This window comes from Ixodes scapularis, unplaced genomic scaffold, assembly GCF_016920785.2.
Source record: "Ixodes scapularis isolate PalLabHiFi unplaced genomic scaffold, ASM1692078v2 PGA_scaffold10__122_contigs__length_95168666, whole genome shotgun sequence".
Taxonomy (NCBI): Eukaryota; Metazoa; Arthropoda; class Arachnida; order Ixodida; family Ixodidae; genus Ixodes; species Ixodes scapularis.
The window spans coordinates 89,283,151-89,296,727 of NW_024609836.1; positions in this window are offsets into that span (position 1 = coordinate 89,283,151).

Here is a 13,577-nt window from a genome sequence, read left to right on the forward strand (position 1 = left end):
GAAAGCACCCGAGCTTCTACCACGTGGTTCATGACACAGCCTGAGCCATGTCGGCGACCGGTTCGCGAGGGGTTGGCGGTAGGGTTACGTTGATGGTCACTCGGATTAGCCTTTGCTGTACTGAGCTACCGCCTGCAGTGCCTTATCGCCGGCTGGTGTCAACAACGAGAACACACACACCCTGTCTACACCAAAACTACAAGCGTTCACCGCACACGCGTCGCCGCCGCTTTTAAGCTTTTGTGAAATTGCTTTCTTTTGCCGCGGACAACCGCCTTATCTTAACTACGCGCCTGAAATCCTTCCAGGCGGGCGTACACAATATCAAGCGTTTCGAGAAATGCCCGTGGAGTAGAACTATGGGAAAATTCGGAGCCCGCGATGTCGATATCGTCGCCGTTGTGTTAGTACGCCGTCGCGTACTGCAGTCCCCCGTTGGGGGAGGGGGGGGGGGGGGCGGTCTTACTACGATAACATGGCGACAGCGTTTACACTCTATGTATTTACGCGAGGCTCGAGTATTTGGGGATAATGCTGCCGGTTGGTGTGCCCCTTTGTGCCTGATATTATCGCCCGTGACGCCAGCGAGTGAGATGGCGACAGGCATGACTGCTCAGTAAACAGGCGTCGGCGGCCATGTTTTGCTGGTTGAAGCGAACCCCCTTGTCCTTGACAGCGAGCGGGGAAATGCGAAAAAAAGATTGTATCGGCCGTTTTGCCAGAACTAGCGACGAGTGTCGTCTGCGGTTTCCGGCAACTATTTTGCCATAATCGTGAGCTTAGCGAGGAAATTATTTTTGCTAGCCACAGTACACTACCACGCAGAAAGGGAATGCTTGAACATGTTTTTGTTCTGGATATATATCAGGGATATATATGAGAGAGAGAGAGAGAGAGAGAGATGAAGGTAGAGCGGAAGAGGGAATAGCATATAGAATCGCAGGAGAATAAAGTAAACAAAGTTCCTAGTGGCCGATGGCTGCATGATCTTTTCTCGGATCACTAGTCCGTAATATGATACCTCTTTGTACACAGTAGTTTCTCCTTAATTTAAGTGTGTGAAGGATTTCTTTAGTTATCATTGGCCTCATCTGAATAAAAATATATAAAAGATGTGTGTTGGTTTCATGAAACTGGAACTCAGAGTCAGTTCTTGTATAAAACACTGCTAAGTGTAGGCTTTGAAAAAGGACCCTACTTTGGGGAGTTGTATCTTCTTTCTCAATAAAATGGTGCAACATGTTTTTAATGGAAATGAATGCCGAAATAGAGTATAACAGGTTGCCTAAATTTTAAAAAAATCGAGGGTGGAGTTTTTTTTTTTATTCGCATCGGAATTTTTCTTTGTTTGATTTTTCTTCCATGTTTGACTAAATATATCCTAACTATTGTATGACACAGATACCTTAGTTATTTTTTAAATATTAGTTATATATTAGTAGAATAATATCTGCAAATTATATCATAATGATTAAATTATTTCATGAGATACAGGCCTCCAAATGTTGCCATTTGTCGTTCGAGCAGGCATGTTTGGCAATTTTTAGAAAACTAAATAAAATTTTAATAAATAATATTACTTTATATTACAAGCAAATTGTACCTATAGTTTGTTTGTAAACAGTTTTAAAATTCTCCTAATTTTATTGTTTTAATTATTCACTTCCAAACTTGCCCCCTCCATCAGTGCGCGTTATTGCAACTGTCCACCTCTCCCTGCCTTACGATTTTTCTTGTCTCCAAATTTTTTTTCTGGTCAAAACTAAGTGCGGATTCGTTTATACCAGACACTAGACAATGTCATATAAAAACATCAGTTGATTTAAAAATGTCGACCAGCCACCCTTTGGTCGATCTTATCTGAAATCACCCACATATCGAATTTGGAAAGTTTACGAAGTCACAGACCGCCGAGCTTTGCTGCCACAGACGTGCAGCAAAGGTCGCCAGCGGCAGCCTCTGCATTGTCGTCTGCTCCCCGCTCCTTATCTGCGAAGAGGCTTTTTTCGCATCGGACGCGGAGAAGCCGTCGTGGCGTGCCGGTAGGAGCGTTTGGAGCCCTAGCGACAAAGTACCGACGGCGACGACGGGAAGAGACTAGATTTAAGAGAGGGAACAACCCCCATCGAAGAAGAGCAATCTTATTTTAATGGCGAACGCATCCTGCAGGCAGATTGGCGCAAGTGCGCCTGCATTTGGGTGTCTTGTGTCCAGCGTGGCGAGGAATCCAGTGGTGAGGCGGACACGTTGGTAGACGGTGAACGCTTTTGGCGCCTCGCAGGCTGCAGCTCGTTCTTTTTTTTTTTTTGTACGCTGCTCATAGACCACGTGACTCCGATCGATCAGTTGCTCTCTCTCTCTTAAATCTAGGCTCTTTATTACGACGAAACACGAACTTGAGCCCTTGAGCGCGAACTCGGTGCCCTGGGCGCTTCTTTGTCTGCTTCGAGTTTCGTGTCGGCGTCGCTATAGTCGGCGTGGTCGCTCTCGGCGCGAGACTCTATAGCTTCGCTCGAGCACCGAATCGGCGAATCGTCGCCACTCAACGATGGCGAGTCCGGCACCGCGACGGGAAAGATGAAGGCGAAATCTCCTCGAAACAAAAGCGTGCCAGTATCCTCGAAGAAGTGCGCGCACACGTATAGAATGCCGTGTTCCGCTGGCGTCCTCCGCGACGGCCATCGCAGCGGTCGACACGGTCCTTACGTGGCTCGCAGTCTCTTCTTTCGAGCGGGGAGCTTCTTGAGTTGGCGAGAAGCGGCTCCGATCTAGCAAAGGGCGCGTGCAGGGAAGCTTCAACCACTTTCTGCAAGCACGTAAACATGTGCTCGTGATGGCCCGTGTTATCTTCTTTTTTTTTTTTTTTTCGTGTTATTAAATATATGACCGATATCGTTTCGCGGAGACTCAATACGAGCACTGTCAAAGTATTACGCTACTGGGAAAAACGCCATCCGCTTTAAAAACCGATACTAAAAATGCTTCCAACAGATTCTCAGGGGGCATTCAGCGGGTTGACTCTTTGTTGAGCAACCGTGTGCCCCGACTTCGTGTTTGTACTTGAGCACTTTAACCGATCGTACAACCACTTCTTTCGCCGTTTTTTTTTTTTTCTGTTTTGCTGCTTTTTTAGCCATCTTAGCGGACGATTTCTGCCTGTTATGTTGTGTTTTAGCGGCGGTAGTTTGTAAGCAGGAAGCTGGCTTTGCGTCAGTATGTTTTAGCGGCGGTAGTTTGTAAATGCTGTTCGGCGATCACGTACGAAGATCATTGACTTCCTGCTCGCTTGAGCGCGTCGCGCTCCCGAAGCTCGCATTTACTCTGGGCCATAGTTCACTCCGTTCCGGCTCAGCGCGAACTTACGATTATCCCCTCCAAACGCATCTGCAACGTGCATTTCACACCACCAAGATTGTAGTTCTTCTTAGAAGATAAGTGGGTGATCGTTTTGAGTCCGCCCCTAGCTCGCGTTCACCGTGGCGAACTCGCTTTTACTTTGAGAATGTGTATTAACCTACGAAGCAAAGCGGTAAAACAAACGTAGCATCCTACCTGACTGATCGGAACAGCTTTTCCGTCTAGGCCAGTCGCACGTTTTGCGATGCCGCAATACCAACTTTGCGTCACGCGATGACGATGCAGCTGACCCATCATGCTCGATCCGGTATAGTTTCCGTTTCGCCGTAGAACCCCGAAAGAAAACTTTGAGATGCGATATCTACAAAACTACATGAGGCATAAACAAAAATTGACCGCATCTCCACGTAATGAATGATGTTGATTGGGGTGAAGCTCTGGTGGCGCTTGTCTGCGTTGACGGTGAGCCGCAGCATGCCGAGCCTTTCGTTCGAGCTCACGAGCACGGGCACGAGCACGAGCACGAGCAGGAGCACGAGCACGAGCACGAGCACGAGCAAGAGCAAGAGCAAGAGCAAGAGCAAGATCGATATGAGCACGGACGCCGGGCGGACAAGGCTGGGCCCTAAGGAGCTTCGCCCCTAAAAAATGACACCTGGTAATTCAGCGACACTTCCTTCACTAAAAACAGTCGCGATCCCAAAAACGAAAAAATGTACCGGAGTTACCACCTAATTTGGATTACAGGGGCAGCTCAAAACCACATTTTTTCTTCTAAAAACCAACCAGAAGCTGGCTTTGCCTCAGTAAGAGGGAGCATGAGGGAAAGCTAACCGGGATATTAACGGGGATCAATCCCTATATATAATTAGCTACCAGGAAGATGGCACAGCCGCAACACCAATTTTGCTACAAATATTTTGGGACTGCTTTGTCATTATTATTTTTTCAACGTAATAGTTAGTGGGTGTCACCCATGCGGGGGTCGCCATGCCCCTTTGCTTTTGTGTTCTCTAGCACATGCCAAAAGCAGCTTCTTGGTGCCTCGAACAATTGGCCGAAGTTCAGGCGCTTTCCTGCTTTTGCCATAAAATTACAAAGTTTATTGGGTTCATTTTTTTTTCTGAATGAATTATTATTGAGTAGTTGAAAGTACAATAGCTTAATGCGTCCGATTGTGTTTTATTTTTTTATTTATGTTATCTGAAAATGCTACGCTTTCACCACTGGACAGCCAAGCAAATGTCAGGCGAATCAAACGATGAAATAACAATAATTAATATCAAAATCCTTTAGTGCCTTAAGCAAGCTATGTTTACTTTCCTTAAAATCCAAGCGTCGACAGTAAATTAAACGTAAAAATATGTCATAACAATTTGCCCTCATGGTGGGCATTTTTCTTTTTACTAGTTTATTCCTAGGATTCTGTGTTGCCGGAGTTTATTTTCCGCCAACTTCGGAGGGCGTTTTTCAGAATTTTTTTCCCAAAGAATTCAGACGTTATCGGGGTTTACTTTTGTTTCATTTCCAATTCTCCGAAATTTTTAGTTTTATTTCGCAGTGTTTCATATTAAAAATAAATAAATAAATAAAATCAGGGTGTCAACGTGTGCGAGATAAGAAAAAAAAAAACGCCCTTGTAATAATTAATATTTCTTTATCTGGATTTGGCGTTGGCGCCATGCCATTTTAATAATATTTTTGTCCCATGACAAAAGTTGCAGACAAGTGTTGCTTCGATAAACTTTAATACCTTAAAATCAACAAACGCCTGGAGGTAGTCATTGTGAAGCTCGTGTTCATCACTTCCCATTTCCTCAACCTACCCCGTGTCCGCGCGAGGTGGAATGGTAAAGGATGCAATAGCGTAGTTTCAACCACCCCTCTTCCTCATTGCATGCACTCTTTATGGTTCATAGCTTTAACTGTTACAAAAAAAAATGAAAGCCGTTTACAAATTCCTGTAACGCCGAATTGGAGCGCAGCTCTTGAGGAGGAGTAGGGAGGGTACTGAGGGGGGTCACGTCACCTGCGGGTAGTCACGTGACCCGGGGGGGGGGGTCACGTGATCTCGGGGGAGGGGGGTTACGTGACCTGGGGGGTCACGTAACCTCGGGGGGGGGGGGGGGGGGGTCACGTGACCTCGGGGGGGGGGGGGGTCACGTGACCCCCCCCCCCCCCCGGTTACGCCGACGCCGCTCAGGCTGGAAACGGGCCCCTACGAGCTGCGCTCTAAAAACAACCTCTCCATAAGCACAAATAGTATGGCCCTAAGTGGAAACCAAGCCAGTGACTTTTGTTGTGACCCGAAAGGACAATGACCTGCTGTCCTGAACGAACCTTGACGACGTAAGCGGCTAGATCCCTTTTAGCAAACATTCGAGATTTGAAAGATAACTTTGGTGGCTTCTTGGGGCCATTGTCTGTGTAAGCTGATCAAATTTTTGTAAAATACCGTGATTTCTGTGTGTGTATGTGTGTGTGTGCGTGTGTGTGTGCGTGCGTGTGCGTGCGTGTGTGTGTGGTGGTGGTGGTGATGGTGGTGGTGGTGGTGGTGGTGGTGGTGGTGGTGGTGGTGGTGGTGGTGGTGGTGGTGGTGGTGGTGGTGGTGGTGGTGGCGGTGGTGGTGGTTGTGGTGGTGGATGGGAGTGGGAGCAGGGGGATTGGCACATCAAAATTCGGAATTTATCGCATAAATCCGAATTGACCAAGATTTTACCGGGAGTGTTTTTCTGAGTTTTTCGGATTTATTCGAAAACGCAGTGCCCTAGTTATACCCCAAACTACGACATGGGCAGCTTTTGTTTAAAGTCCGACCTACAAAAAGATTTTCCACAAGGTAGAAAAGGCCTCCTCGCCACCCTTCCCATTTCCCCCTCTCCCACTGCTATCTTGACGGGGGGAACTCCTTTTACTAAAGCTGTATAAGCCCAGATCTTGCCCCGGCTTATCGAGCCCCAAGATGCAGCAGACAAAAAAATTCCTCCGCCTTCAAGATGGCAGTTGGGGACGAGGAAATAGAAAGGGTGGCGAGTAGAGTTTTTCTACCCCGCGGAAAAACTTTTGTAGGTAGGTTTTTAGAGAAACGTGGCTTCTGTAGCTTCAGTCGCGCCCTGGTATTACTTTCGGTTAGTGTGCGTGTGATTGGGTCCCCAATAATAGCCCCTCAGGTTTGGCGCTCTCCACACCCTAACAAAACAATATCTGCGTTCACATTCCTGCGTAACAACCAGGTAACCAATCACCGCGAAGAACAGAGATACTCCAGCCAATGACGGAGCTGGGAATACGACTAGACTTGAAAAAAAAAAAAAGATGTTCGCAGGGACATCAAACCGAAACGTCATTCTCATTGTCCTTTCGCACAAAATATTCTTTCATGCCTAATCGTATTCTGTGTTTCGTCGCCCGATAGGATTCATCGATTGTTCGCGGTGTTTGGCTCTCTGTGTTTCCTGCACGAAAAATGAGGTCCCAGACTTCTTTTCAAAGCGCATGCATTGAATAGATTCGTGCCTGTGCTGCCATTCACACGGTGTTTCTTCTTTATGATAGGTTAACTTATTTTATATAAGAATTGGTTTTGCCTCAAGAACACAAAGATCGCAAAAAAAAAAAAAAGCGATTTTTTTTTTCGGATGATTTTAAGTAACAAAAGTACCTCTTCGCAAACCCTATTTCAAAATCGCTCAATCCTCGTTATTATTATCTTTTCTTCTTAAAAAATATAAGGCTCGAGACCAAAATTGGAAACACTTATTTTTAATTAAAAAATACATTTTGATTTCTTGTTTCTGCCTTCATTTTTTTTTTTTCTTTCGGGTCGTCGAACAATTTGCACGCCAATCGTCCGGTTTTCTTTTGTTTTATTTTTTAATTTAATACATAGGACTATATATTTTAAAATCAAATCGTTCTAACTCTTTGTTCTGAAGGTATTCACAATTAGCACGAGTGCTTTCCTCTCGATTTTAAATTTTCAATATTTCTTGCTTTAATTTTGACGGTGTCCGCGGTTTTTGAACAATAGAAATCGAAGTATGACTTAAGTAATTTCGCTCATTGTGTCCTTTCATTACGATCCCGGTCATTTTTTTCTACAATTCATACTTTTCCGGAGGCTTTTCGACAAGGGCACTTCGCAAAGCTACGATTAAAATTGAAGACTTTTATTGGTTGTCATTTTTGCTGTGCGACGACTCGTACATCTAAACTCATTCTGATCATCGGGAACTTTTTTGTTCGTTAATTAATCGGTTAATCTGTCCAATCGCATTGCTAGTTGCGAAATGTATAAATTGTGAAGTTTTTTTATATACCTGGTTCAATCGAAAAATTCAAAGCCCGTTTTATGGCTCGCATAGATAAACTGCATAAAAAGAAAGCTGCAACTCCGTCAGAATGGAAAGCTAGCAGTGGGAAGACTTTCTCGCCGTATAATGATTGCGAAAGTTCGAGACCGCAACCTTACCCGGATCAACAACGAAATAAAATAAAAGCGTAAAATGAAATTTGTTTATGAGCCGTTGTCCTCCCAAGCTTAAGCTCGCCAATACACGAAAAGATAATCTGGGTGCCTGCGGCCTTTATTTCAGTGAAACAAAGTCCTCGGCAAGAAAGAAAACAATATTGTCTTTCTTGTAGCGTAGCGCTCCTTTGCCTCCTTCACGAAACAATAAAACGCAGCCCGCCACATCGGTGACCCGCGGTCTACACGAGAGCGGCCGAGACGAGCGGGAAAGCCCTCTCTCGTCGTCCCGCCACGAAGCAGCGACCAGCGGCCAAAGATCACGCCAAGCCGCCGCGAAGCGACCCGGAGCTGAAGAGCGCAGAAAAAATGTACAGGCACCTTTCCCCCTTTTCTATCACTCGTAGAGAACCAGCCGTACGAGCTGACAGCGCCATCGTGAATCGAGCGTCCACTTAAATTCCCCGGAAATCTACGGAGAAGTCACACCAAATCCATGGCCTCTCATGGACCTTATGCCTCGCCAAACTCATGAACTCAGCGACCTCATAAACTCACGCCCATCACTGTACTCATGAACTCGCCGATCTCACGAACTCACGTCCCTCACCAAACTCATGAACTCACTGAACACACCAAACTCAGTGAACTCACGCCCCTCACTCAACCTCAAACCCACGAGTTTTCGAGGCTTATATGAACTCACTCACTTTCACGCCTGATCAGGTGATTGATATGAGTGAGTGCACTCACGAGTGAGTTTTGCCGAGGCAGGTTGTGGACAAAACGAATCACCACGTATACCTTATATGCCGTGTTCCACACTTTACTCGATCTTACTCCAGGGCGTGCCGGGGTAAGGGTTTTGTACCTTGGCGTTCTAAAACCTACCTGCCTCCAGCGTTTTTCAATCTGAGTTGTCGCAGTTTCATTTGGGTAAGATTTGGAACACAGCCAACGAGGACCACGGATAAGCAAGAGCACGCTTCCCCTAAATTCAATCTGGGTCTCGAGGCCCATAAAGCACCACTAATGCTCTGTCCACAATCTTTGAACGAGGTTTTTTCGCGCCGTCCTGTGTTCTAAATGGCCAAATTCGCCCTAAAAACGAAACGAAAACGCATTTACCGTCGCGAATTCAAACTGGTTTCATTATTTACGTCGCAAATGCACTCCTTGGATAATTCGCGAGCGCTCACTGTTATTTTTCGCCGTCCAGCCAAACAGCGAGTCTTTTGACTACCGACTCCGAGCAGAGAGCACAACAGAGCGCACTCCAAAAAAAAAAAAGCTTTCTCCGCGGCGGAAAAATATTTAAGCTTGTTTTTGCAACCCGGGCGAGTGTTCTCAAACGACTTGAGCCAAGAAGAAACAAATCGGTACCCTTTGTTCCCTTAGATCGATGCATCGCCGCTATAGCTTGTCACCAATCTACAATGCACAAAAAAAACAAAAAAAAAACGATCGTAAAGCGAAGGCGGAGGTGGCGTCGGCAAGTTTTGTATTCGGGAACAAGTGTATGTCTAGGTTCCAAATTCGCAATCATGGAGAGGCAGTGCATAAGAGGATAAACGGAATCGGGAATAATACTCCCAACTTTGCTCTAATCGTCTTCTCATTTCTCGTATCTTGTTTGTTTGTTTTTTGTTTGTTTGCTTTAATGCCGACAAAAGGGGAGAAAATTGTGAAGCGAATTGTTGTTTGCTGAAAGTTCCGAAAACGCACATTTTGATAGTTACGTTGGTGCGATGTTTACATTCGCGCGGAGAAGTGCATTTTAAATCCTGGGGCTTTGTTCGGAACTGAGACATATTCTCCGAGCTAGCTAGCTAGGGAAGGTATACGGAACTCCGTTGCGCTCAGGCGTCGAGGAAAGGGGGAAGGAAAACGAAGGAAGGAACGTCGGCCGTGTAAGAGGTCGGGAATCGCGTAAACAGTTAGACGAGATTTCCGCACGTTTTCGAACATGTGTGGGGAACGTTGATGTCTTCACGTACGTGAAATAGAAGCGGGGGAAGCGTGTTGGTTCAACCACGGACGCTGGATCGTTGGCGCTTCGCTCCTACGACCTGAAGCTTCATCTTGACGAACGTGACTTGTGTGTCCTAGATTAATTTCGCGAGTTCATCGCTGGAGGCTCGGCTCAGGAAGAACGAGAGTCAGGTGACTTCGGGCAGCGTCGAGGGTGTGCGTCGATTTTTCAAGTGGCTTGGATTGATTTGCCTCCACGGAAATGGCCAAGGGTACGTTCTCGCTCTAATTGGTCGAACCTAGACTCCTTTTATAGGGGAGGATGAGGAGGAGTGGGAGGGGCTTTGCCGAAACGTTTACGACCAATAACCATGATCGCGTCGCCCGACAGCATGACGCCCCGGCTTCCGCGATGGCACTTGTTTGCCACTTTGGGACAACTTTCGATGCATATAGGTACAGAACGCAAAAACCCACCAGCCGGAGACGCCTTCCAGACACTGTGTACGCTGTCAGTGTCGAAATTTTATTTTGGATCGCTCTTTTGAGAGCAGCTTAAATAAGAGATCGCTTCGACGTTCTGTGAACTATTCCAATTTGATAACAAATTTTAAAGAATTAATATACATATATATATATATGACATTTGTCAATTTTCGTCACTCTTTATATAGGTGTTTATATAGGGTGTTTTTATTTTATTCTTAAACATTTGTTTAAAAAAAAAAAACGGGAAAGCTACACTAATGCGGTTTGTGCAGGTGGGCTATACGGCCAGGCCGACATTATGTGGGTGGCTAATCTTTGGGACAAGTCGGCCAATTAATTAAAATTCGTTAATTAACTTTTTAATTAGTGGAAATAGACATATGGTTCCAATTAGAAACTTTCTGAGCGTCATCGAAAACCACTAAATCAGTCATTTTCAGAAAAACTTTGAGCGCGTGAGAAGCGTAGTAGCGCACTAAAGTTACCACTCGTGGAGCAGGTACAAGGCTAGCGGTTGCTCAATTTTTCCGTCTCTTAACTAGCCCCAGCCTTGTACCTGCTCCACGAGTGGTAACTTCAGCGCACTACTGCGCTTCTCACGCGCTCAAAGTCTTTCTAAAAATTACTGATTTAGGGGTTTTAGACGACGCTCAGCAAGTTTCTAATTGGAACCATGTCTATTTCCACTAATTAAAAAGTTAATTAACGAATTATAATTAATCAGCCGACTTGTACCAAAGATTAGCCACCCACATAATGTCCGCCTGGCCGTATAACCCACCTGCACAAACCGCACTAGTGTGGCTTTCACGGTTTTTTTAAACAAATGTGTAAGAATAAAAAAAAAACTGTATATATATATATATATATATATAACGGCCATGGTGGCGAAAGGCCGAAGGCGTGGGTATATAACTGAAAAGAAAAAAGACCTTCATGAAAACAGCAACAACGGACGATTTATTCTTCAGAATAAATCGTCCGTTGTTGCTGTTTTCACCAAGGTTTTTTTTTTTTCTTCTCAGTTAATATATATATATATATATCCGCGAACCGGTTCACGGACCGGTTCGGGGCGCTGAACCGGTTCGCGAACCGGTTCGGAAATTATAAATGACAAATTGCAACATCAAAATAAATTACAAATAAAACATCTGAAATCAACACATACGAAACGGGATACATCGTAGTGTAAGGCTCAGGGATTTCTACCAGGAATGGTTTCTTTACGTGCACTCAAAGGTTACCTCACCGACGTTTACGCATTCGGACTTCATCTAATTGGGTCCGACGCAGTAGCTGTAAAATCCGCGACCTCCTTACAAACCCACTTACAAGTAGAACTCGCTAACTATCCCGCCACCTCGGCGTGTAAGCAATTGAAGGAACAGTGGGGAGAAAATACAGCTTTCTTTATTTGAACTAGCCTTCGGTAACTCAAATTAGACCCTTAAAGAAGTTTTCACTAAACAAGATACGGAATATGAAAAACACTTCACTGAACGCAACGCCAGAAGGACGTAATAGGATAAATATTAAAATAGAAGAGTTCGCTGTCTCACAAATATGATAGCTTCTAAGTGCCTATACGAAACCGGATGCATTATTATCAAACTCCGCAGCCTTTTCTTTTCTCATTCCGATGGAAGCAAGCTTCAAGAACTCGCGCGTTCTAGAAACGTGTTATGAAATGAGCACACAGCAGCAATTAGGATTCACGAGATTGTAGAAAAATAAAATCCCGTGACGCGATTTTTTTTTTTTTTTTTTTGCACAACCTTTTAATTCTCTTTCTTCCGCGCAAGCCGCGACCACCGCAATACTGGTTCCTATTTCAAGATTCATGGATGCAGCGTTTGTCAAGATTGATGGATGCAGCGTTTATTTTCCTAAGACTGAGTGGAGAAGAAAAATATGTAAGCGAGGTGTGTGTCTGTTGACGGCACTTAAAAAACAAATGGCATTGATAGCACACTCATTGTCAACAGCGCGTGGCCGAACCGTTCTGACATGAGCCGGTAACCGTTATTTTTTTTTCCGGTTCAGTTCCGGTTCGGGTTCATCGCGATAACAATATAACGGTTCGGATATATATATATATATATATATATATATATATATATATATATATATATATATATATAACGGGCATGGTGGCGGGAGGCCGAAGGCGTGGGTATAAAACTGAGAAGAAAAAAACCCTTAGTGAAAACAGCAACAACGGACGATTTAATCTTCGACGTTTCGGCCGGAGTCCGGCCTTCGTCAGGAAGACGAAGGCCGGACTCCGGCCGAAACGTCGAAGATTAAATCGTCCGTTGTTGCTGTTTTCACTAAGGGTTTTTTTCTTCTCAGTTTTATATATATATATATATATATATATATATATATATATATATATATATATATATATATATATATATATATATATATATATATATATATATATATATATATATACGTCAGAGATCCGTACCTGCGGAGTTGCTATGCTTGGAGTTTATTGTATGTATCACGACAGTTTCGCCCAGAGGCTCGTCTTCGTTAGGAGATGGCATGCATGTATGCCATCTCCTGACGAAGCCGAGCCTCTCTGCGAAATTGTCGTGATACATACAATAAACTCCTAGCGTAGCAACTCCGCAAGTACGGATCTCTGACTTATTATATTTTCCCGGTCCATTGTTCTTAAACTACTCTGCCTCACCTCTATATATATATATATATATATATATATATATATATATATATATATATATATACGTTTGTGATATGTAGCGCTATTTTAATACAGATTGTTTGCCCTTTTTCTGCCGTGTCTAATTTTGTTCGTTTAGTTCTTATGCAACATTTCCAGCAACGGTCTGTAACACGTACCAGTAAAAAGGAATGAAATGTGAGAGAAACCGAGAGAGAGAGAGAGAGAAAGAGATAACAATAAACTTTTCATCTCGTGATTTAAGCGTTGCCATCGCAACATTTTATTGTGCTAAAAAAATTTCGGCAACCACGCGTATACATTTTCTGTCGACCAAACAACTACATCCACCGAAGGCGGTGTACTCTTCTCTGGCGTTATTGCTACATAGCCTAGTCAATCGAAAGGGACTTCCGAATGCCTCGATGGAACCGCTCCCTTCGCGATACCGGAATGCCTCGATGAAATGGCCGTTGCCAATGGCAACCCGTCGCCGTATCATTCCCGAATGCGCCCGTGGCGACACCATTACAAGCGAGGGGCCGTATCACCGCAACCATTTCGGATCACGGTACATCGCGTACACGTATTGTC